This window comes from Patagioenas fasciata, unplaced genomic scaffold (genome assembly GCF_037038585.1).
Source record: "Patagioenas fasciata isolate bPatFas1 unplaced genomic scaffold, bPatFas1.hap1 Unplaced_5, whole genome shotgun sequence".
Classification (NCBI taxonomy): Eukaryota; Metazoa; Chordata; class Aves; order Columbiformes; family Columbidae; genus Patagioenas; species Patagioenas fasciata.
In genome coordinates, this window is record NW_027288767.1 from 498,988 (window position 1) to 525,222 (window position 26,235).

General features: G+C 49.5%; 1 pseudogene; it reads right to left on the reverse strand.

Moving 5' to 3' along the window:
* Positions 1–23,043, reverse strand: part of LOC139826869 (dynein axonemal heavy chain 9-like) — a 46,920-nt pseudogene extending 23,877 nt beyond the window's left edge.
* Positions 23,044–26,235: the final 3,192 nt, after the last annotated feature.

Below are 26,235 nucleotides of genomic sequence, written 5' to 3' on the forward strand. Positions count from 1 at the left end.
AGTACTAAATAAGACAGTTTCTTTCTCAGGACTGCATCCAAGCTGCTGGTGCACAGCACTGCTAACAATCCACCCTTTGCACCTGGGATTTTATTTAGAAAGAGATTTGATTTCTTCTCTTCTCACTAGACTTCTCGAGCCAAATCCTCACCCCAGACAGTGACACCAGCCAGGGCTCTGCTGTCCTCAAGTCCCACAGCTTTGCTCTCCCACTTCCCCAGGTACTGTGCCAGCCTACAGGAAAGACTTTGGGCTTCTTTTCATCCCAGTGCACAGAGTTGAGAAGACTAATGGAGATGCACCAACACTATGCAAAGAAGCGAAATAACCTGGAGGCAGCAGAGGCGGCCAGAGCAGGGCCAGTCCCTCCTGAGGGGTCTCTTTCTGGCACTTCATGTTCCAGTCTCTGTAGAAATCACTATCCATGACCATAGCAGGGCACACATGGAGCTGCTTCCTTGTCCTTCTCATACAAACTATCAGCTCCAGCCCATCCATCTTCATGGCCATGGAGGGAGCGGTACCTGGAGGAACTTACTTTGGTTTTCCTACTGTGTACAGCAGTGAATGAATTATTCAACTATGTGTTGCTGTCACTTGCCAGAAAGAACGAAACTGTTTTGTTATCTCCTACATCTGAATGGCTGCCCTGCATACCTCATTTCTTCTGTCAGAAAAATAAATCAGTTGTTCAAATCTACACGCACAAACAGGCACCAAGCAAGCAGCTCTTGGGCAGAGGAATCAGCAGAGCTGGGTTCCCCATAGCACCATTTTTTATGCTGAACTGAAGCTGCTGTAGCAGCCAAAACATTCATTTAATGCGGCTCTTCTGTTTTTCAGGGTGTCTGTAGGAATCCAGTTATCTTTAGGACCCTTACCCGTGTCAGATTTGGTGATACAACCATCCGTGGATCACGGCTGCACCAGCAGAAAACTGGGGGATTGCTAAACCCCGCTCAGGTCCCATCCAAGCCTGCAGCAGAGGGAGGAACTTCTCCCCAAAAAGCTCTGCCTTAAACCTGGTGTCCTACACAGAGCCCTCTGCACACAACGCCCCGTGACTAAGGGGTATCCATCAGTGTGCAGCCACACGCTCCTCCACCGTAACATGGTGACTGCTGCCAGTTCCCCAAGGCTGGCTGGGCATTCCACAGGCTTTTCCAACCTTCACCTCATGGTCCCCTGTCCAGAAATGAGAAGAATTCCCCAAAGAAAAATTGATTCATCAGGGCCAGATGTGGAAAGGTGCTGAAATACTTTCATAACGTGCTCCCAGTGATGTCCTTTGGGTCAAGCAGATTGGGTGTTATAGACCTAGTGGAGGACTGAAGTCCTATGAGAAGGCGACTCCTCTGCCAACATTATCCTTCCCATCTCCACAGTTGCCAAGAACTGGCTTATTTAAAAATAATTATAATTCAAACTAATTAACAGATGTATTTGAAAATGCATTCATTTTTTTCAAGAGTAATCGCTGAGAGTTGGAGCAGGCAATTCTATGTTTTTCATACATAACAAAAGGCTTAATCTCTGCTTTAAAAGAAAAACCTCAATATAACTCCAAAATTTAGAGCTATTAAGGCACATCCCACAATAGTAAAATACTATCCACTGAGGCCCTCTAATGACAGGGAGTGGGGCTTTAAATATTCCTGCAATGCTCTTAAGCTCATACTCTTTGACGCTGGCTACTTGGCAAACCGCCGTGTCCACCGCAGCTTTTCACCCACCTCCAGTTGCTTATAGACTTCCTCCGGCAGCTCTTGCTCATACGTCTTCAGCAGTTCGACGGTTTGCTTCAGGGGCTCGAACATGGCATCGGTGACACTGTGCCTTTCCTTAACGGCCAGGAGATGCCCCATGATCTCCACCAAACCATCATAATCGCCTTTTTCAACCTTTTTGCTCAAACCTTTGTCAGCAGTTTTTATGAACTCGTCCAGGTCAGACAAGCTGTAGAACACAAAACAGGAAAGCACCAAATGAGAGCAGTTCCTACCGGAATCATCCAGGCAGCTGGACTGGCACGGAGAGGGAAAGGCCTGGCTAACTCTGCCCATCACATGGCAACATGCTGAGGGCATCAGAACCACAGTTCATGCTCACAGGGATCCATAGATGTGGTACAGCTTCCTGTGAGGAACGGATAAATGGGTTGGGACTTCACAGGTTGGAGAAAAGGCATTTGAGGAGCACAAGTCTTACGAGGAGCAGCTGAGGGAGCTGGGGCTGTTCAGCCTGGAGAACAGGAGATGAGGGGAGACCTGATCTCTGCAACTGTCTGAAAGGAGGTTGGAGCATGGAGGGGGTTGGTCTCTTCTCTCAGGTAGCAAGTGATAAGATAAAATGGCCTCAAATTTCTCCAGGGGAGGTTCAGATTGGGTATTAGGAAAAAAATTATCCACAGAAATGGCTGTCGGGCCTTGGAACAGGCTGCCCTGGGCAGTGGTGGAGTCACCATCCCTGGAGGGGTTGGATAGACATATAGATGAGGTTCTCAGGGACATGGGGTAGTGCCAGAGTTAGGTTATGGTTGGACTCTGTGATCTTGATGGTCTCTTCCAACCAAACAGATTCTATGACTCTATCCTATGATTCTATAAGGGAGACCTGTGAGCTCGGGTCTGTGGTCTGAAGAGAGTGAATTTGAAAGGACAGTTTTCATGTCATCTCTTCCAATACAAGAATTCAACAAATGAACCTGGTAGGTTGTAAAGCTACAACAAACAGGGATTCTTCTTCGCACGCTGCCTTATTTCAGAGGGTAAGTCTGTGCTGCAGAAGGATGCAGATGTTAAAAATTCACAGCGGTTCAGAAAAGCAACCGAACATTTGTGGGAGAAAAAAAAATCCATCCAGGTCTTTAGATACAAAGGTACAACCCATGACTCTCAAAGTCCTCAGGTATGAATGGTTAGAGACAAGGAGACTATTTGGGGGAAGTTTCCCTACCTGCTTCTTGATCTCACCAGCTGCTGGACACTGTTAGCAGAGCTTGATGGGCTCCTGGATCTTTGGTCCTTTCCATTCTTCCCTTCTCAAAACGCTTACTTTTGAAGTGCCCGCTTAAATTCTGTGGATGCTGCTGGACCAAAACAGAGCCCTAAACACTTCACCTATTAAAGACTAAACTGCTGAGTCAGGAGCTCTTACTAAGAACTCCTAAATGCCTGTTCTAACCTATGCAAAAACCTCTTTGCACAGGAATTATCGTGCTGAAAAGAACACAAGAGATCACAGCAGCCACCACACGCAGCAGCCTTCACTAGTACATATGTCTGTAAATATTTCTTCGTAAGCATCCAAGCCCTGTGGCATCCTTCAGCTGCTACTACTCAAATAAATCACCTAACACATCATCCTGCAGAGACCAGGCGGCTGAGCAGCTATTCAGAGCAGGGAACACATGTTAATTCAAAACTTACATCCAAAGCTCCTCCTTTTTGTAACCTTGAAACTGCCTCCCCATGACTGCTCATGCCAGGCAACCCAAATTACTTTTTTTACAAAGAGTGCACTCAAAAGAGCACTGCATTTAGAAACGGAGCAAGTATCTCATGGCATTAATGCAGCTTTACTGATGGCAAATTCAACAAAATAAGCATAGAGCCCTAGAAGAGATTAGATTAGTTGGACCAGGATGAACAGACAAACAGACATCCTGTCCAACACCACACAGTAGGTCGTAGGAGCATCAGCTCGCAGGATGTCGATGGTACCGAGTTCGTGGAACTGTTTGCACTTTACACACTCAGCTGGACCAGCTGCTCCCAGCAGAGACGAGGGGATGAAAGTTAGCAGAGATGCGATGGAGCTGGCAGGGGGTGTGTGCCCCCTCCTCTTGCTCCTGTATTAGCCTTTTGCTTATCAGTGTGAAATGATAAAGCCCAGCCAACACAAGAGAAACCCACTTTGGTTCTGGGAAGAAGAGGTAGAACGGTTCCTACCTGTGCATGACGTGGTCCATGAGATGCTGCTTGAACACCAAGCTCCACCGTTTAATCACATTCAGCAGAGACGCTTTGAAAGGCCGAGCATCAACTTTCATCCAACTCTGGAAAATGCTGATGGGCTCGATGCGATTCACCTCCTCATAGATCTTCTCGTAGGAGTCAATCTGCTCTCGGAACTGCTGCAGCGTGGGAGGTGACTCAGGGACCCCGTTCTCTGCATGGGCCTCGATTTCTGCCGCAGTGAGAATGTGCCCGTAGAGGAGGAACTGGCGGAAGAACTCCTTTCTGTCCTCCCCGTACAGGTAGGAGTAGTGGTCGAAGGCACTGCGGTAATCACAGCAGGCCGCCATCACGGCCTGCACACGCCCCATCAGCTCATGGCGCATGTCGGCCAGGTCAGCCATGTCCTCCATGTCAGCCTGGAGAGAAGAGGAGAGGAGCTCGCAGTGATGCGGGGGCAGCGTGGCACCTCCTCACTGCCACACAGCGTGAGGGAGCTCCACAGCCACGGACCTGGTAGTGGAGGAAGCCGCTGTGCTCAGCCAGCCTGGGCACCAGCGATGAGATCCGGCAGATGTCGTTGAGAAGACCTTCCACCACGTCGTAGAAGCCATCGTTTGTGCCAGGGTCCAAGGAGGGTTGAAATATCAAATCTGGGATCACCAAATCCAGCTGCACCTCAAACAGGGGAGGAAGCCCTGCCTTGGGATCTGGTAGGGAAGAACAGAGGTGCCAGGTTATTTTTGAAGGGGAGAAAAGTGATCTAGAGCCACCACTAACATCCCACCACAAGACACACACATGCCCCACAGGGACACCAGGCAGGTGGGACACCCACTCGCTGGGTCCAGTGACATTGTGTCTGCATACAACGCAGAGGGGAGGCTGCCAAACCAGCTGGTGTTCTGGTACCCACAGGAGATACTGGAGAACAGATGAGACACAAGTGATTTAAGGACCGGAAAAATGCTGTGGAGGGAAGCCTTAAAGAGACCAGGCTCTTCAGCTAATCAAAAGGGAGTCTGAGAGCTGAACAATTACAGCGCATAAGTACTTAAAGAGGAGAAAAACAACAGGAACCAAGAGGCTCTTTAATTTAGTGGAGAAAGGCATGAAAAAATAAAACACCAACTGGTTTCACAAATGTGAAATTCTGTGCTTGTTTTTAACAAGATGGTGAGGAACTGGATGCAATTCTCCAGCTCAGTGTGCCTCCACATCCAGGAGGGAAGCGTTCTGAAGATGTGCTTTAGCTGGACACAGCTGCTCTCAGCAGAGTGACCCTCCGTGGCAGCCTTAGGCAGGAGCTCTGCTTTGGTGACCCCTCTCCTCACTCCTCAGTGATGGAGGTTTTTCTTTCATGTCTTTCATCCACAGAACCAACTCTTGAGACTCTCCACAAACGAAAGGTTGTGTCACCTTGATGCTTTGTGCATGGGAGGTCAGGAGATGGCTGATGCCCAAGAACAGACTTGGAATGATGCCTCAATTTTGTCTGTTCACAAATCCCAGCAAATGGTGCACAGTCATCTCTGTCCCTTCCCTTGAGCAAGGCTTTGCTCCAGTGACCAGGGGACAGAGTTACCCTCTGAGTCTGGAGGCTCCTCCAGCACTTGCTGTAGACAATGCAAGAGGCAGAGTAGAAAGACCACCACAAGTCAAAGCACAAAACAGAAACTTCCTTTTGGTGAGACTGAAGATGGTATCACGGCCAGAGCTGAGGAACCAGCAGTTACCTGTGTTTTCGAGGAGGTACTTGAGTGAGCACTCAATGGCAGTGAAGAATCCATCCAGAACTATCTCATCCACGTAATCCACATAGGCCTTCCAGATGTCAGATGCTGGGTCTGCAAGTAAGAGGCTCTGGTTTTCCTGGAAGAAAAAGACGACACTTTGAAATACAGCGGGGCTGAGTCTGTCCTACAAGAGCTGCCCACAGCTGAGGACTCATGGCAATGAGCACACAGGTACCAGCCCTGCGGGGGGTGAGAAACCAGACAGACGGATGTTGCTGCTGGTAGCATGGCCACAATTTTCTCCTTCTGTCAAGGGCTGCTTTGTCATCTGAAGCAACTCAAAATAATCACAAGGTAAAAATGGAGTGCGTGAGAGACTTAGCAGCCCTGCAACCTTCTCCTCCCTCTTCTCTGAGGCCAAAGGGCTCAAGGGTGCTTTGCAGACCTGGGCCAAAGGCTCATCCCAATGCATGAAGCCTCAGTCCTTGTGGCCTGTATAATGTTACCTTGGGTGGATGAGTCCTTCCAAGTGGACTGCTTACACCTCTGCCCTACAAATGGTCATCTCAAAACAAGAGAACTTTAAAATTCAGAAAAGGGTTTTTAAATAAACCAAGTGAAAATAGTTAAAGATTGGGATCAGAAGACAAAGGGTTGGCTTACAGCCTCCCTTCTCAGCTTATTGCGTTCCTTACCTCCAGGCAAGTTCACAGTCATGAAATTCACGGTTTTCTAGGCCACAGAATGGCCCCATCCTTCTTGCGTCTCCTCTTCCACACCCACAAGACCAGCCTGGGTATCCATCCCCTGCACCTCCCAGGCTCTGCCGTGATCCTGTTCCGGCCTTGCTATGCCCTCTGAGGGCTCTTTCTCCTAAGCCTGCCAGGGGCTCTCAACACAGGCACGGGCTCAAAAAAAACGTAAGGTCCAGCTTGCAGTCTGCTGCCAGGGGTTCAAAGCTGGCTGTATTTCATCTCTGGGGACACAGGAGAGGGTGCCATTCCCAGTGGCATGGCAGCTTGGCACACATGAGATCATAGAATCATTCTGGTTGGAAGAGACCCTCAAGATCATCAAATCCAACCATAACCTAACTCCACCACTAACCCATGTCCCTGAGAACCCCATCTGTACATTTGTTAACACCTCCAGGGATGTGACTCCACCACTGCTCTGGGCAGCCTATTCCAAAGCTTCACAATCCTCTCTGTGAATTATTTTTTCCTAATATCCAATCTGAACTTTCCTTGGTGCAACTTGAGGCCACTTCCTCTCATCCTATCTCTTACTACTTGGGAGAAGAGACCAACCCCCTCCATGCTCCAACCTCCTTTCAGACAGTTGCAGAGAGCAAGAAGGTCTGGCCTCAGCCTCCTCAAGATAGAGTGGCATTGCCAACTGGGCTTGAGTCAACCCAGAGTTGCTGCTCCCCAACTTTACACATCAACGCTGAGTGATTAAACTGTTAACAGAGCAAGCCAGGGCTCTGGTGCCTTGCAGACTCACCTCCACATTTTGCTGACACAAGAGAAAGGGGAACTTCACAGGACTGAACACTATGGGAATGCCCATTTGAAAGCACCACCCCCTCTTCACCGTCCCATGCCCTTGTATTTGACAATGCCCCCTTGTCACTGGTGTTCTACTGAACCTTTACTCCAGAGGCCTCATCCTGGTGCAAAAGGGCAATGCAAGCCAGCATCTCACTGTCCTGCCTGTGCTTGTGGGTGCACGTACCCAAACTCTCTGTGCTCTTCTCTCAGCAGCCTCAAGACTCACCTGCTCAAAAGAAGACCTGAACACCCAAGGGAAACACAGCAGACCAGCTCTTGGCCCCTTTGCTGCTGTTCCTCCAGGTTTGACCAGCACAGCAGGACAGAGGCATGGGGACATCCTATTTTGGGCCACGGTGCCTTTCCCTCCCCAGGACCTTCATGCTGCTTTGCAGTTGGTCCTGCCCTGTGAGCCACCAGAGCAGCGGTGCCAGCCCTTCTGCCTTGGCCACAGCCCCATGTTCTCTCCGGTCAATTTAGGAAGTGTTCCCATCTTTTGGGTGTAGCTGGAGGTGGTTGAGCCTGTCACAGCTGTAGCAGCAGGACAACGTGGGCATAGTAAAATCCTCGCCGTGGGTTCAGAGGGTACAGAAGTGGGTCAGAAGCCCAAGGCTGAGTGCAGACAGTGAAGTAAGGTGAGCAACAAGGGCTCAGTGTCCCAGAGAGGGTCAGCCCAGTCTCTCCAGAGTCCAAGGCCAGATGGTGACCCTCAGGAGTGGGCTGGACCTAAAATCCATCTGCCTTCCAGCCAAGGTGCTGTCCCTGACACGCTAAAACCTCTGGGCAGGTGAGGCGCAGAGATTTGGGCTTTCTCCTGCTCTGCAAAGAGGACTCTCAGCTCTGGCAAAGCCACTGGAAAAAACCCAGGGTTCAGACAGCAGCTTTTTTCTTGTTACTCAGCTTCTCCCTGGACTGACAGCGTCACCTCCTGCTCCCACAGAGGAACAACAAGCCTAAAGCAGAAAGGTCAGCCACAGCCAGCTGCCTCTCCATTTTAAGGTGAATATTTCGGAGGAGTTTTTCCTCTGAGCAGGATCCCAAAGCCTGATGCACGACTCCCCTCTAGTGGCTTCACAAGAACCAGGACTGGGAGCCAGACTGGGCTGCATCGGCTCCCACTCCTGCTCCAAACTCGGTGCCTGGTCAGCAGCCCCGCACACTCAGCTGTACCAGCTCACCCATCAAAGTATTCCTTAATCAACAACAGGTAAGTTTTTCAAATGAGTTAAGGGAGTTAATTTTAAGGTGAAGCAGCTCTGGACATTTTCACCAGAGCGGAGAGACACCCAGAGCCTATGAAGAGTCAACAAACCCCTGGAGAAGGTCCCCCCTCACCTTCACCAGCAGATGAATCCTCTGCCCCGACTCTCGGACAAGGCTGTAACGCCGTTCCAGGCGGTCCTGACAGTCCTCCAGGCTCAGCAGCGATTCTCTTTTACAATCTCTTCTCACAAATATGGGCGACGCCCACGATCCCACGATGGTCTGGATCTCCTCAACATTGTTTTTGGCTTTCTGTATCCTCTGCTCGAGGTCATGGACATCATCCATCACCATGGAGATGTGATCCCAGACACCTGGTAAAAAATGAGATGACTGACTACTTTTTTTCAGAGCTGCATGGCCAAGCTCTTGTGCACTCTCCATAAGACTTTTCCCCCACGGTTTCATGTATTTCTCACCCATCATTAACACAAGAGACTTACCACCTCAACCAAAAGAGTCACTTCTAGCTCCCTCCTACCCCAACAATCCATGGTACAGCTGCAGCCTCTGTTTTCTGCCAGGAGCACCAGCACCGTGGGGACGTCTGACACTTCCCCCTTTCCCGTACCCAGATTTAATCTGCTACCAGAGAGAGAACAAGGACAACAGGCTGAGTGTCCCTGCCACTGTCACTAGAGCAGGGACCCACAGCCCCACAAACACAGGCTGTGACAGCCCAAGGTACCAGCGAGGGCTGCATTTAGATTCAGGGAACTTCATCTGCAGGAAAGTCCCTTCATCTTTGTTGTGCAATGGAGAAAGAGTTTTTCAGCATGAGGAATTCTGCTTTGCAAGTTCCCAAGGGAGGACACTTGTTCCTGTTCATACCACAAGCCTGATGACAGAAATATATATTCCAACAGCGAGCAGTTTGCTTTCACCAAGAGGAAACAAATTGTCTTCCTCCATTCTGCTTTGCAGTTAAAACTGATCAAGCAAGAACACTGGTTAAATCATCCCAAAGTCACGGTGCACAAACCTCACCACTAACCACAGTATTTCATCTGGCTGGAAAGGATAACGAGGTGGCCCTGGCCCCCACCGGGAGAAGTCTGTCCCAAGCCAGATGGCTGGGCCAAGGGGTCCCAGTCCCTGCACAACTCAGGGAGAAAGCAGTGCCTTGGGGACACAGGGACATGACCACACAGTGGGTCACTTGGGCTGGCACGGGCAGGGAGCAGACTCTTCAACCCCAGCCTTGCCAGCTCTCACAAACCCCAATCTTGCCGTTTCCTCAGCATCACTGCTTACAGGGCAGCCTCTCTTCCCCAAAAGCCCAGAGGGAAGCTGAAGGGATCAGGATCCTGTCCCCAGCCCAAGCAGATCAAGGTAAGATGGGAAGGAGCAGGCAGGCTGGGGGCTGCCCTTTGTCTCCCCAGTGCTGGCTCTGCTGGAGAGTCCCCTGCCCTGCTGTGAACTGTCACTGGGAACCAGGCGATGGAGGCTGGGGACATGGGAGGAATCTGATGAGACCCAAGTGAGCAGGTTAACCATGAGCAATGTGCCCTGTGGCCAAGAAGGTTGATGGTACCTGGGCTGCGTGAGTAGGAGTGTGGCCAGCAGGTCGAGGGAGGTGAATCCTCCCCCTCTGCTCTGCACTCGTGAGGCCCCATCTGAGTGGTGTGTCCAGTTCTGGGCACCCCAGTTTAAGAAGGACAAGGAATTACTGGGGAGAGCCCAGCGGTGGCTACCAAGATGCTGAGGGGTCTAGAGCATTTTTCTTCTGAGGAAAGGCTGAGAGAGCTGGGGCTGTTGAGCTGGAGAAGAGAAGCTGAGAGGGATCTGATCAATGGATCAATATCTCAGGGTGGCTGTCAGAGGATGGACCAGACTCTGTTCAGTGGTGCCCAGCACCAGGGTGAGGGGCAACGGGTACAGACTGAAACACAGGAGGCTCCATCTGAACATGAGCAGAAACTTGTTTGCTGGGAGGTGCCAGAGCCCGGCCCAGGCTGCCCAGAGCGGGTGTGGAGTCTCCTTCTCTGAGACATTGAAACCCGCCTGGACCCACCTGTGTGATCTGCTCTGTGACCCTGCGTGAGCAGGGCTTGGACTGGGAGATCTCCAGAGGTCTCTTCAGCCCTCACCAGTCTGGGATTCTGTGAAATCCTGTACGGCCTCTTTTGCCCTAACACAGAGCTAGCTCACCCTCCATCTTCCAGTTGAGTGTTTCTTCTGCCTTCTTCAGCTTCAAGTTAATATCCCACAGCTGCTCCTGTATGAGAGGGTATTCGACCTCCAGGACTGTCTTCAGGACCTTGTTGTATCTGTTCACCATCAGCTCCAAGTTGGCCGCCAGCTGCCGGTATGACTCCTTGGAGGAATAGATTTCTGCTGCCGTGGGTGGGATGGCTCCCAGGCGGCTGCCAGACAGGTAGCTCAGCTCCCTCAGCACCGACACCAGCTGCAGAAACAAGGCAGAGAGCTGAATGTGAGACAATCCTCCCCATTCACCTGGTAGACACCCTCCCGTCAATTCTGGGGATCTTAGGGGGTTCCTGCTGTTTTATTCACAAAGCAGTACGCTCTGAGAAGGGCCTGGACACCTCCTAGTCCAGACCATCTCCCTCCCATTGATCTTTGCCTCTGATTTGCTTCCCAATCAAAGACATATAGCTCTGTTAACTACCCAGCCAGCAAACCCTGTGCAGCCTCTAAAAGCCATGATGATCTCTGGTCTTCTCAGCTATCCTCATCAATACAGTCTTTCAGCAATACTGTGCCTGCAGGAGGAGGCACAACCAAAAGCATCTTTGAGTTGTGATGGAACGGGATTGAGTGGGTTATTAAACTATAAACCCAAGTAGAAGTGAGTCCCTGCAACAAACGGAGCAGCAAGGTCTTCCAACGCAATATATCACTTCTAAGACAAAAAAAAAAAAATCTTTGCTAGGTTTAGTGGCTTGTGAGAGGGAAAATGCTCCTGAAACTGCACATTTTGGCTGGGTGACAGAAATTCAGTATATTGTATGGGCAATGGCAGGGGTGAGGAGTATCTACAATACTAAAGTGACTATGTCCACAATGACAAGAAGAGGAAAGAAAGACGGAGCGCAGAAGGGTGAAGGGAGCAGTTTGAGGAGGTGGATGGAAGAGGATGGGATGGGAGGAAGGGAAAAGCAGGGGATTGAGGGAGCAGGAGGCCAAGTGAGATAGAACCAAACTCCCCTCCCTTTTATGCACTGGAATGTCTGAGACATCCCCACCATGGTGTCAAGGATGTCTTACCCTCTTTCCCTCTCCTCCATGGAAGGTGAGCTCTGGAAGATTCTTTAATGTTGAAGGGTTGCAAATACATCCTCCCTTTAGGCAAAATGAGGTGCTCCTATCTTCTCTGAAGGGCATGAAGGGGCTGCTAAGCAGGTACCTGAGGACATGAGGCAGTCCTCAGTATGGAAAGCTGAGAGCAGCGCAGAAGCACTCAGAGACTGGAGCTGAGAACATGCTCAGCACGTCACAGGCTCCAAACCCTGGCACCAGGGTGAAGGGTGGAAAACATCCCCTGGGGCCATTTGCTTCCCACCTTAGCAAGGAGATTCCAAGGAGCTGGACAAATCCTTTGTCTGAGAGCCAAGCTGGAATGAGCTCTGGAACCTCAACACTTTTCTCTAACAGCAGCAAGTCCCAGGGAAAGGGGGAAGTGTTTGATGTTTTCCCAGGCCCCTGAGATTCAGCACCTCCGCAGCAAATGGCATTTCACATTTGAGAGGCCCCAGCTCTCATCAGGCCCCAGAACCTTTGAATCCACCTCTGCACTCTGCTGGCTTGGACCCTGCCTCTGCTTTGGGCAGGGGGATGGTCAGGCCTCCCTGTGCTGGAGAGGGCAGCCCTAGGGAACAGAGACCTACTGGAAGCCTCCTGCACCACAATTAAGGAAATCCAACAGCCACAACACTGAAGTAACAAAACAAACCTTTCCTGGGATTTTTATACCCTTTCAGGAAGCTCAGATTTCAGGTAAACATAACACGAACCCACGTCTGTAGGATGATGCTCCTACGCTCCCCACACCAGCGTCAAACCAACCTGCTCTGGAGATGTTGACACCAGTTAACATCTGGCTACTCACAGACTTTCTGGCTTTAATTACAATCTGCGCTGCTTAAACTGTAATCCTGATATTTTACCAGGAGACAGAGCCCACAAAGGGGATGGTTAATTCATGTCACCCATAACAGATGCTCCAGGGACCTCAGCAGAACAGATCTAGTAGCGATCCCACCAGACTTGCCATGCACGGTGGGGCACAGCTTGGAGACGTGCCCTCCAGCAGACAGGAAAGCTAGTTCTTACCTGGGGATCAAAATTAACTGTGATCAGTTTGGTTTCTGGATCTCGCCGGATAAGCGGTTGAGTAAGGTTGTACTGTGATTTTTCAGAGACTGTCTGGGACCAGTCTGCATAGAGCTTCTCCTGATACCTGCCGAAAAACAAACAAACAAATTAAAACATCCACCACGTAGCTGCCAAGCCCGCACACCAAGACATAGAACCAAATAAAAGCCAAGTCCACTTCTGAGGGCTGAAGAACATCAAGGAATATTTAAAACCCACCCACACCACCTCCATAAAGATCTTGGCTTCAAAGACAAACACCTGAAAACCAGTGACAGCATCAAGTCAGGAAAACAAAGATCCCCCAAGTACCATTCTTAGCAGAGGATTCAAATTTGGGGACAAACATTCAAAAGCTCAGAGCAATCAGTTCAGTTTTAGCATCAAACATTAAGATATTAAGTGAGGTGCAACGAATCCCACTCCCACTTGTGGAATACACACATTACAGCCACGGTAAGTACACTGTGAATGGGCACAAGTGGATTGAGACTTCTGGTCAGCTCAGGTTTTCTACCACAGCATCTCCTACATCCAAAAGAATCTCGTTCCAACATTTCTGCTGGGCTGCACAGCCCCTGTCCCTCCCATGCAAACTTCTCATTTCAAGATATCACAGAAAGACTGTGGTGTGTAGCAAAGGATTCCTCCTCCTCTCTCATCACAAAATTCCTTCTGGCTTAGAAAGAGACATTCTCAGGCCCTGGGCTTGCAAATGTGCTGAAAGGTGGTTTAGAGAAGGAGAAGGAAATGGCCTCAAGTTGCACCAGGGGAGGTTCAGACTGGATATTAGGAAACATTTCTTCCCCAAAGGGCTGTCGGGCATTGGAACAGGCTGCGAGGGCAGTGGTGGAGTCATCATCCCCGGAGGGGTGGACAGACGTGGAGACGAGGTTCTCAGGGACACGGGGCAGTGCCAGGGTTGTGTTAATGGATGGACATGAGGGTCTCTTCCAACCAAAACAATTCTATGATTCTATAAGGTTTGGCTTTTTTTCATATAGTTACAGTCATGCCTGAGCCACCACTTACCTGTCGAGCAGCTGGATCATTTCTTCATACTTCTCTATCACCCTTCTTCCTTCAGCAGAGTCCAAGCAGCTGGTGGCACAACAGACAAGCTCAGCGTTACATTTAGCCCTGTGAGGCTGCAGTCTCTATTTACCCCTTCCCAAAACCACCCACCACCTTGCAGGCAGAGCCTGGCTGGGGATCTTACATTCCAACCCCACCAGATCGCCCAAAACCATTTCACTGCACAAAAGCTCTCCAAGCCCCAGTGCGCCCTTTTGCGGGTGTTTGCATGGCAACTGGCAAATGAGAACCACGTCCTGGGGGAAGAACAAGGGCCCAGAGCTGCTGGAGGAACACTGGTCTCCGTAACATACTCAATGCTCCGGTGTTTGCACAGAGCAGGGCAACCTCTGCTCACCAGCCACCACTTTCTGAGGTCAAAGAGGCACAGAAAGAAGCAGAGTGTGGCTCCCGGCAGATGAAGCTCTTGGCGGTGCCCAATTCATGCCCCTCAAACCGAAGAGCAAAGGTGTCCCAGAGTGCGGGAGGCAGAGCCCTGGCCACGCTGCCAGGGCTGTACAGCCCAGGGAACAGCAGGCCAGAGGAATTCTTATCATGCTGTCTTTTCCCCACTGTTTCATCTACAATATCCAAGTTTTCCTCAAGATGGTTGTTGATTTTGGAGGACATATTGACAAAACTTGAATTAACTTCACCAAAAGCTGGAAAAAAGGAGCGCCTGAGCAGTCACCGCTGGGCAAGTGCTGAGAAACCTGCTGGAAGTAAACAAGTCCTCTGAGCAAATCCAAGTAAATCCCAGCAAAACCACTTTTGTTTCTCCTTTTTAATCCTTTTTCCCTTTCAACAGCATCATGTCACCACCGTTGCAGAGCATGTTATTAACTACTCTAAACAGAGGACAGAAAATCAGTGTGAAATGCAGATCTGGGTCCTTCATGGTGGACAAAAATTTGCCATTTAGGTTCAAATCAGACATGATAACTTGGGCTCTGTGCTGGGAACAGCCCAAGAGTTTGTTTCATTGCACCAATGTCTTTGCTGCTGCAGAATAACTGTGCACTTAAAGACACTTAATGGCAAGATACAGTGAGAGAAGGTTACAAACATGGTACAGTGACGGTCAAGTTATTTTGGTCAAGTACATTAAAAAAGTGGATCCATTTACACAGAATCCTGACCAGCACACGTGAAGCCATTCCTGTGAGCTACCAGGTGCAGTCCCTAGAACACCCTCAGTTGTCATAAGTCCAACACTGCCTTGCTTACAGAGCTCTTAAATGTTGTCTCACGTGGTGCCAGCTGTGAGTATGAGGCCATACTTCCCTGACACCATCCGTTATAACAAGCATTTGGGTGATAAATATACCAGCATTGGTTTCTTTCCTTGATCTTGGGAGATGGCTCCTTTGTTTAACGCTGAGAAAGTTTTCTTCTGCCCAACAAAATGCTCGTCTGCTCCCCAACATGCAAACCCAGCTCCATCGATCCATCTCAGCTGAGTCCAGCCCAGCACTTCTCTGCTATTCACAGTTTGGATGATGCCAGAACCAGGACTTGCAGCTGAGGAGGTCCTGGAGAACATGCTGAGTGGGATTGCAGCAGGAAAGGTTCTGATACCTCTTTCAATTGCAACCCGGGAACTATGTCTGAAAGCTGAATAGCCCACTGTGCCTCTTAATCGCTTCAAAACAAATCCAGTTAATGAGTTTCTTAAAAAAAATAATGATCACAAGGAAGCTGAAAAGCACCAGTGCAACCACTTCACACCTCTTTGACTAAGAATTATTTCAGCTATAACCATGGGATAATGTTCACCACAGAAAGAAAATCAGATTGATTACAGAGAAGATAGCAAGGTGGTCATAAAGCAACTTAGCTGGAACAGACACGCACAGATGTGGGATGTGCCTGAAGTGATCAAACGGCACCTGGATTCGCGCTCGCAGCTCCTGCGCCCAGCGCAGCGCTCCAGCCACCGGCGGCATGTTCTTGTGCACAGGGGGGGATCCTGGGGAGGGCACATTGGAACAGCGTTTGACTGAACACTGCACTTGTAACCCCAAAGATGCAACAACAGAACCTCATTTGCAGAAAACTGCTCTGATTTCCCAGCTTCCTTCCTTAAATCCAACATCTGCCACACTGATGTAGGTCTGTGACCAAGGCAAGTGCCTCTGGATCTTGAATAAGGAACTGAGATCGAACGAGAAGCCCAGACTATGTCCAAACCTGAGCTGATGTGAGGTGTCCCTTGCCTGGGACACATTCCCCGCCCCTCACAAACACTGACATAGGGATTTCTGACCAGGAGTTACTTCTGTCCGTCTTATCTAACAGCCACAGAACAATAACCACAAATTCACAGCAAATGATTCTCTCCATGATTCTCTCCAGTCCAGGACTTGTCTCGTTCCAGTATGATCTTTCTGAGGCAAGTAAATAGGTTATTGTTCAAAATGACACACTTGAATCCTCATAATCTGATAGAAATCCACCCATTCCCCCCTGTGCCAACAGTCACGGGGAATAATAAACTTGGAAAAGGCTGATTAGACCCTTGGTTACAAAGTCCCACTCGCATACTTTGCATTTTAAGCATTGTAAGGGAAACAAAATAAATTCGTTCTGAGGAGCACATGAGTGGGTTTGCAGGTCCCATGGGGTGTTGGAGGCAGCACACAAATGTGGAGAGAAACCTCCTGTCACAGCCTCGCTGGGAGAAAAGCTCAGCATGTGTCTCCATTCCCAGTCACATATCATGCATACACATTTGAAAAAGGGTATTTTTACTCCTAACCAATTATTTGCTTTAATACTAAGAACAGAGCTTTCCCAGGCATTTCCATTGCCACTAGGAGCTACAGAGGCTGAAAACATCTGCAATTTGTAAAGTTTTGGGTTCCTTAGAAAAATAAATCATTTCCCCCCCAAATTAATCTCAATCAAACTCCCTGTAAAACCCATGTTACTCAGCACGTTCTACCTACCGAGCTTCAGCTCTGCCTGGATGTGCCGGGAGTAGATCAGCCTGGCGTGGTCCAGGGCCCTGCTGAACATGCTGATGAGGACGGAGTATTTGCCAGCAGCATCTGCAGCGACTACCGGTCGCTCCAAAAGGCTCCCGAACATGTCCAGCAGCTGTTGGGGTGAACACGCAGGAAAAGAAGAGGGGAAAAATTTACAACCCCGACTCCTGCAGAGAGATCAGCTGGGACCTTCCTCCCCAGCCCAGAGGCTTCAATACTGTCCGCACCGATGGGCACTTTGGAAAAAGGAAATTTGCTCCCTTTGTTACGGGGCCTCTCAGACTTTCTCTGGGGTTGGACCACATTCCAACTGTTGTTCTTCAAATGCTTCAAGATTTTCTGTTTTTTTCAAAAAACTTACAAAGATAAACACTGTCACTTGCTAAAGGCTTTTCTACAAATGCTTATATTGATTTTTTTAAAAAAATACCATTTATTATTTCTGCAAGATAGATTAATTGATAAATAAACCAGCTTTGTTTCTAGAAAACCTGTTTCCAAAACTGAAACAGATCCATGTATTAATAATATTAACAAATTGATACTAACAATATCAATTCTCACCAGGAAATCCTAGAAAAAGCATGATTTCCCCCGACTTGCAGAGAGAGACACAAATATATCTCCTGGCATCCAAAAGCTTTGTGAGGGACCCACCAGCCTGAGCATCCCAAACCAAGAGCAGCCCAAAAGCTACAAGTCCCACTGTCCCACCAGCAAACACCAGCCCCATGTGCCTGTGGCTCCAGCACTGCCTGGTCTCCTCAGCGTGATTCTCACCGAGCCGGGTGCCCTGATTTCCCTTTTAGGGAAGAGCAAGGGAGCGATAAACAAACCTTGAAGGCGTGGTCCAAGTTGGAGGCGTCATCAAAAGCCTGGATGAAAATGGTGCCCAGCCGACGGTCCATGTCTTCTACTTTCTGCTGGAAACCAAAGGCATCCTGCTCAAAGTCCTGCACAAAGGCAAAACACAAGCTGTGAGGCTGCAAGATGGCACTAGGAAGGTACCTGTAACTCCTCGATCCAGAGATGCCCTCTCTTATTCACCGTGAACTAAGCCACTCCTCTGGCCAATCTTCAGCCATCACAACGTGGCAAAGTCCTCACGAAGCTTGAGAACATTTCTGTGCTGTCCCATGGCTGAGATGTTGGCCCTTTCTCTGGGAGGGACCCTTTGGTCCTGAGGGCTTTCCACAGCCCACATGGCACTATCTTCAGCCTACAGGCAAGATGGACTATTTCCACACCCTCTCCCCCACCACTTGGCCTGAAGACCACACCATCATCCAGAAAACCCACGGATGCACCTGCTGAGTCCCAAATCCAACCTACTTTCAAGTCAAAACAAGCCTGTGGTTCCATGGTGAGCTGGTTGTGAGTGAGGCAGTTTCAAAACACTCGCACAGGTTGCCCAGAGAGGCTGTGGAGTCTCCACACTTGGACATAGGTAATCTTGGAGATATTTCACCTGACCAGTCACAGTCCTGCTCTAGCTGAGCCTGCTTTGAGCAGGGAAGGTGGACTGGGTGATCTCCAGAGGTCCTTTTCAAACTCAACAGTACTGGGTTTCTGTAATTTCCATCATCTTCTTGCACTGCTTTTCTTGCTTCAATTGTAATAAATCCTTTCAACTTCAAGAGTAACATCTATATTTGTTTTCCTACACGTAAAAGTCCAAATCAAAGACTGAACTTGACAGTCCGTGACAGTCCTTCTGTTCTAGCTTGGACAAAACCACTAAAAATGAGGTCATGTGTCTCTTTTCCAAAGGACAAAGTGCAAGGAAATAGCTTTTACTATTGCTACTGCTGAGCTCCAGCAGATCCAGATGCCATGTTTTAGCTAAAAAAAACGGCTCCAGCAGTGGCAGAGGGTGCAAAACTAGAGCACTGAAAGAACAAACATGACTCAGAGTCACACAAATGGCCATGGGGTCACCAAACCCAAGCCACCTCCTGCAGAGCCACTGTCACCTCTCCTCTGTGCCTGCCCTGCTGAAGGAGGGGTGCTATGGAGCAAGCAGCTTTCCAGCAAGAAACACTGGGGACGTGCCACCCCCTGCAGAGATGTACTGGGAGCTGCAGGAAGCAAAGCACGAGCCACCCATCCCCACACCAGGCAGGTCCCAGAGGGCTGGGAATATTCCTTTAATTAAAGCACTACTGATAATAAAATAGAGCATCCTTGAATTCTGAGAGCCCCAGATGCCATGTGTTCATCTAGGCAGGAGCGAACACATCCCAGAGATGATCTGAGTTGGCCCTCATCAGGCAAACTACCTTGTTTTTCCAAAACTAAGACAGCGTCTTATATTAATTTTTGCTGCAAAAGATGCTTACTTTTTTACATGTATAGCTGCCTGGAGCCTATTTAAATTGACTTTTTTATGAACTGTAACTAGGGCTAATTTTTTGAATAGGGTTCATATTTCAAGCATCCTGAAAAATCATGCTATAGCTTGTTTTTGGGGTAGGTCTTATTTTTGGGGAAACATGGTAAATACCAAGAGCAGGAAAGCAAAGAGATGTGGGTGTTGGTATAGCTCTTATACCTCAGCAAGCACCATGTGCAGCAAAAGCTTGTGCATAACTCATGGAAATCCCAGTTTCCCAGCTGCACTGATCTAAGGTGCTGATCTAGCAAGATATGTTAGATATAGACGTGCAAGAAGTCCCAAATCTCTGCAGGAAAGGCCAGCGGCTCCCTGTTCCCTCCAGTACCAGATCAGATCATAATGAAAGGAGGAAAGAGCTGGGAAGAAGATAGCAGGAAACTGCTGCTTTGGAAACATGCACATGTTCCTGATGTTCCCGCAAACTGGTCCCACCTACCGTGTTGGTCAGGTCAAGACAGTCATAGGTTCGCTCTGAAAACACCTTGTATGCCTCCTGGAATTCCTCATACATGTCCAGGACCTGCTGGCCCAGGGTCTTCCCTTTAATCCCACTGAATTCAATTTTCTCCAGCTTCATCAAGTCCAAGGAAGTTGCCAGGAGATCCTTCAAAGTCAACGGAGGGAGACACAGGTCATGATGTTGACAAAAGAAGATGACAACAGTTGTCACGACAGAGTTGCACTTGCTGAGGGACCTTCCCAAGCACAGCGCTGGTGCTCAGGCTGGGTGGCAGGGATGGGAAGGGGGGAGCCTGATCTGCCTGTCCTGAGCATCAGTGGCTGCTCATAACACGTCCCTGCCCAGTGAGACCTGCTGCAGCCACTAGAAATACCATGACAACTGTAAAATCGCTTTTAAGTGTATTTAAAGGACAGATCCAAAGCAGGATATGAGACTCTTATATGTCATCCAGCATAGCTAAGAATCCCAATTTTATAGGTATTAACCAAGGACAGATTTCTAATGTTTACAGGTACCCAAACTGTCCAAAGCTCCTGCGCAGTCAAACCTCCACGTGTCCAAGTGGGTGTTGCAGCACCTGCCCCGCTGGCCCTCTCTGCTGAGGTGGCACACGGGTCCTTCCCTTCCCTTCCCATCCTCTGCAGCCTGGCAGTGTCACCTCTTGGGAAAATGTCCCGCTCCCCCAGTGGTGGTGGCAGCACTGGGCAGCTCTGCTGCCATCCCACCTCATCTGTCTCCCTAGGTAGGGCCAAGTAAGGGCTGGTTGAACATCCATTGTCTCAGAGGACCAGGAGAAATGTGCACAGGAATGTACTGGTGGCCACTCTCTGCTTGCACTTGTCCTGGGGCCACCCGAGCAGGGCAGCAGGTTTTACCACAGACACGTAATATGAAACAGTGCAACGAACCAAAGGAAAGGGATCCTTCCCTCTTCACGTGCTCATGGGCTACCCATGCACCAGTGTAACTGCAGCTTTTATGAAAATTCGAAAACAAATGCACATATGCATTCATATTCACTTCGACACACCAGCACATCCGCTTGAACAAATACCTAGTAAGGCAAAAAAATAATGTGGAAATACCAGTTGTCCCTTGCTTTGTCTTGCAAGGTTGCTTGAAATGAAGTGATGAGGGGAAATTGAGACGGAGAGAGATGCAGCAGTTTTCCTCATTAACAGGCTGGTGTGCACTATGCTTTTAATTCTTGTTTTACAGCTCACTCCGCAGGCTCTCCCTCTGACTCCAGATACTGCAGCTTCTACTGTCCCTGGAGTGTGGGACAGCCACGGAAGGAGGAAACAGACACTGGTCAAAACGCACAGTGCCCCAGCTCAAAACCTCCCCACTGGCTTTTGTCTGCAGCCCATATCCACAGTGTGCCCATGGCATCCATGGAATCCCAGCAGTCAGTGCCCCAGAGCCTTTACAGGGTCCCAGTAAACCTGTCACCAACACTGTCCTCATGATAACCTGCAGTTATTCCTGTGTCTATTTATATTCCTCTCTACACTGACCAGCATAATTTGGTTTATTTCACATCAAACCCTACTGGAAACCATCATTATGAATACTTTTAAAATAGGCACCAGTCATGACAGTTTTCAACATAGTTAATTAAGGAACACATAAAAGTATATGGCACATTTAAAGCAGTAAAACTGCAAACACCAGCAACCTGTACACTGGCCATCCAACCCTACACACTGAGAACGCAGCAACAATCAACAAAGAAATTCATTTGGGATGTGTGTGGAGAGCAGATGAATGTGTGTGGTTAGCCACGTGAGAGATAACAGGTACATGCAAGGTCTGTACAAGAGGTACATACAGTATCTGTATAAGAGGTATATACAGTGTCTGTATAACAGGTACATATGGTGTCTGTATGTCTGTGGTCTCCAGACACAGCCATGTGGTAAGGAGAGCATAGGGAGCTCCCACATTCACACTCGGACCTGCTCTCTGCAGAACATCTCCTGTGGCTCAAGGAGCCCTTGGCCACACTGGGAGCTCAGGGATGACACCCCAATGTCCCTGCCTCAGGTGACAGATCTGGCAAACAGGGACACCCCTGAGCCACAGCACCCCAGTTTGATGGACTATGAGGATGCGAAGGGACAACCTGGTGAGGAACGTGTCCCTGCTCCTCCCCAGGCCCACGTGGCACAGCCAAGGGGATCCTGCCATCTGGCCTCTCCAAGACAGGCAGGACCCAGCTCTAGGGTGTCATAGAATCATAGAACCATTTCAGTTGGAGGAGACCCTTAAGATCATTGAGTCCAACCATAACCTAAATCTGTCTCTGATGGCACCAGGAGACCTGGGAGATTACATTGCTTTATTTACAGCTGTGCAAACCACACCTCCAGTAATCCTCCTTTTCTTGCCCCAACAGGAGCAAGGAGTCCAACGGGACTCCTGAGAGCAAAAAACACACCTATCAACCTGACCAGCTTACATATGCACTGAGCAGGACATAGTAAAACACAGTCTTAGACTCGCTGTAACAGGAGACCTAACAGCAAAAGAGTGGCCCCATTCCCTGGTATCAGGTGAAGCTATAGAAAGGAAAGATGCCAGCAAGTGATCTCCTGGCTACAGAGTTCTCCTGACGGTTTGCAATGTTTTTCAAGACCAGAGTCTCACCTCCACCATCTCCAGTCTCTTCAGGAAGGTGTCCAGCCTCGCAAACACCATCGTGGAGCTGACGTCCCACTCCCTCACTTCTTGGCCTGGTTCATAATACATGTGCAGTTTTTCCCTTCTCTCCTCAAATGCCTCTTTGAACATGTTCAGGATACCGAGCACCATTCGCACCTTGCCCAGGCTCTCCTCCATGTCCCCTTTCAGAAGGTCTTCTGGAGACAGGTACACCAGGGCCTGGAAGAGCAAAATCACACCTGAGAGGTCACTAATGCCATCATGGAAAACAAGGACTTCTTGTGTTGAACACATTTGAACCTGTTTATTAAGTTAAATGTTGCCTAAAGAATCACTTTTCCAGGGAAGGACAATAGGAAGAAGGGGAGAGGGGACACAGGGGACTGCAAACACAGGCATCACAGCCACAGACCTGCTCAATGAGAAGGTTGCAGATCTCCTGGAGCAGCACCACTATCCGCACGGGCATGTTGTAGTGCTTGGAGGTGACCCAGATCAAACACACCACGTGGAGCAGGGGGAGCAGGAAAGGCTTCACCTCGCTGAACTCAACCCTCTCTACGTCTTCCAAGCGGCGCTTGAGGGGTGTCAGGTGCAGGTGAACGTCCTGAGCTTCAGTCAAAGCTGTGTTGAGAGACGTGAGAAGCGGTAAGAACCACCCAGCTGCGGTGTGCTGGGTTCCCAGCTAGGTGCTGGCCTCACCACATGGAAAAGTGCCTGGGAAAAGAAACTGTCCTGACAAGCACTGAGCACCCTCAGCCACCTGTGTGCTGCAGGTCACTCACTCGTGAACATCACTCACCTGCGGCAGTAACCAGAACAGAAATAAGCTGATGTGATGGCAGGGGACAGGGAGCTGGGACAGGGCTTCGTGGAGAGCCTGAGTCCACAACTGCTAAAAAGTCACACGGAATTTGCCCAACAGCACCAAAAATACAGTGCTGCCATGGCTGTGAGCCATGGCCTTGCTGTACAGCACGACAGGCTGTACAGCCTTGGCCTGAGCCCTTTTTAGCTCAGTTTTGGCTCAAGCAACTCCTTGTCCAGTGGGCAGATGACGACGGCCCCACTAGTCCTGACTGTAATAGAAAACCTGTCAACAGTAAAGCAACTGATGTCTGACTCGTCGAAAGCTTTAGCTTAGCTCTGTACAGCTGTGTGGTTTTACCCTGAAGAATTACCCCAGAGCGCAAGCATTAATAAAACCAGATCGTTGTGCAATTAAACCTGTGGACCAACAAGAAGTGACAGAAGTGCTTGAATGCATGCAAAAATAACCCCTAAGGCCCAAGACCAAGGAAGAAGAGACTCCCACTATCAGCATCACCCTCCCAGCAAATCCACCAACAGCAGCCACACCAGTACAATGCCAGGGAAAGGGGCAGAGACTTAAAAGCAGGTGCACACAAATCTGAACTGCGCTGTAATGGAAATTAACAATTATAGTCCAAATTATCCAATTAGGGTTAGTATCGCTGTAGCCGGATTAAAACCAAATATTTGTTGTATTTTGATTAAACCCTTAAAGTATTAATTAGTTTAACAATGAACCCTTGGCTCCTTATATAAGGGGTGTTTCTCCAGCCCATTTAAACTGCACAATGCAGAGTGTGACACAGATCCTTAAGAGATTCAATGTTTGCACGTGAAGTGGTGAAGAACAGTGTTTTCTGCCAGCACGTGCACAGCTAACACAGTCTAGATGGTTTCATTGTGCCAGAGAGCAGCTGGGTTGGACATGGATGTCCAGCTGTGTTGGTCTGCAGGGACAGACCAGCAGGACTACACTGTTTTTCACTACAGACAGGGATTTGCAATATTTCCTTGGGCTGCGCTCAACTCCCCTAAGCAAAGCAAAGCAAGGAAATTCGGGCTGCAGTGGCCAAAGCCTGAGAAGCAGCGCTCTAACAAAGCAGTCTTAGGTACAAGATCTGTCCTCTTAGTCTGAACTCCCGTTCCTGCATAATAACACCAGAGGAGCTGGTGGAAGTTGAGGTGAGTCCTGTTAGAGTAATGCAAACACTTTATTACAGCAGAATAAATTCCCAAACCCATTCACCCTGAACTTTGGCAAGAGTCTGGCTCAACAGACCAGCGATGGAGCTTGTCCCAGCCTGGAAACAAAAGCCTAGACTCAAGCACAAGCAGCCCAGTCTCAATTCACAAACTAGAAAGATTTGGCTTGAAATCAGTCACACCAGGCCATGAAGAAAGGCCAGAAGCCAGCACTGTGGTAAAGTTGCCCCAGCATCTCACCTGCCTCAACATCCATTAGCATGGTTTTGAAGGCTGGGATGTAGCTGCTCTCAACTCTCTCCAGCAGCTCCATCATGTTCCTGACCTTCCTCGTTGTCAGCTGGTTGTAAATGCATTCCAGGTCATCACACCTACAGCAACCGAGACACAGAATCACAGAATCAGTTGGTTGGAAGAGACCCTCAAGATCATCGAGTCCAACCATAACCTAACCCCTGGCACTGCCCCGTGTCCCTGAGAATGTCATCTCTGTGACTGTTCAACCCCTCCAGGAATGGTGACTCCACCACTGCCCTGGGCAGCCTGTTCCAATGCTTCACAACCCCTTCTGGGAAGAAATGTTTCCTAATATCCAACCTCAGCCTCCCCTGGCGCAACTTGAGGCCGTTTCCTCTCATCCTGGCGCTTGTTCCTGGGGAGCAGAGCCCGACCCCCCCTGGCTCCAAGCTCCTTTCAGGCAGTTCAGAGATCAGAAGGTCTCCCCTCAGCTCCTGTTCTCCAGCTGAACCCCCCAGGTCCCTCAGCCACTCCCATCACACTTGTGCTCCAGCCCCTCACCAGCTCTATTCCCTTCTCTCAACTCACTCCACTACCTCAAGGTCTTTCTTGGCCTGAGGGGCCCAAAACTGATTTGAGGTTTGGCTTCCCCAGCGCTGAGTACAGTGGGACAGTCATTGCCCTGGGCCTGCTGGCCACACTGTTCTTGATGCACACCAGGATGCTGGTGGCCATGTTACCCACCTACACTGGGCCATCAGCTGTCCCCCAACATCATCTGTTTCCCCTGGGCCTGATTCAGGGCTTCCTCCAGCTACACATGGACTGTGGAAATGGGAGAAAGCTGCATGAGGCACAGACAAACCCTACAGGACAGAAAGTGCTGAGTTCAGCATGACAGCAGCTCTGCTACTGACAGAACATCGCTGAAAAAAAGCCATCGTGTTTCTGCAGGCATTAGCAACAGCTCTCCAGCCAGCAGGGCTTTGCCCCGAGTCAGCCTGAACCAGTACAGCACAAAGGTTTTCAAAGGGCAGGAGGAAATACCACTCCCAGGCTCCTGAGCATCTAAAGCCCCTCTGGCCCTGACAGATGAACAGCAGCCAGCTGAGATGCACCATTTCCAGACAGCCCCCAGCAGGTGTCCATCAGCAATTACTCCTGTGGATGGCTCCTAGTGAACAGTGACGAAAGAGTGCCCAGAGCGGGTGTGGAGTCTCCTTCTCTGAGACATTCGAACCCGCCTGGACCCACCTGTGTGATCTGCTCTGTGACCCTGCGTGAGCAGGGCTTGGACTGGGGGATCTGCAGAGGTCCCTTCAGCCCAACCAGCCTGGGATCCTGTAAAGGGCATTTCTGAAAAAAGTCCCTTGAGGTGTAGCCCCTGTGGTGGGGCTAAGTTAAAACACAGCCAGCTGCCCAGTGACCTCCCAGGCACTTTGCAGATCATGATGATTTTCTGTGCGGGAGCAATTTTCCTTAGTTGAAGCCTACATGAACCCCAAGTGGCCTGTTCTTCTCAACTCACGGAATTAGCAGCTCCACCACCAGCA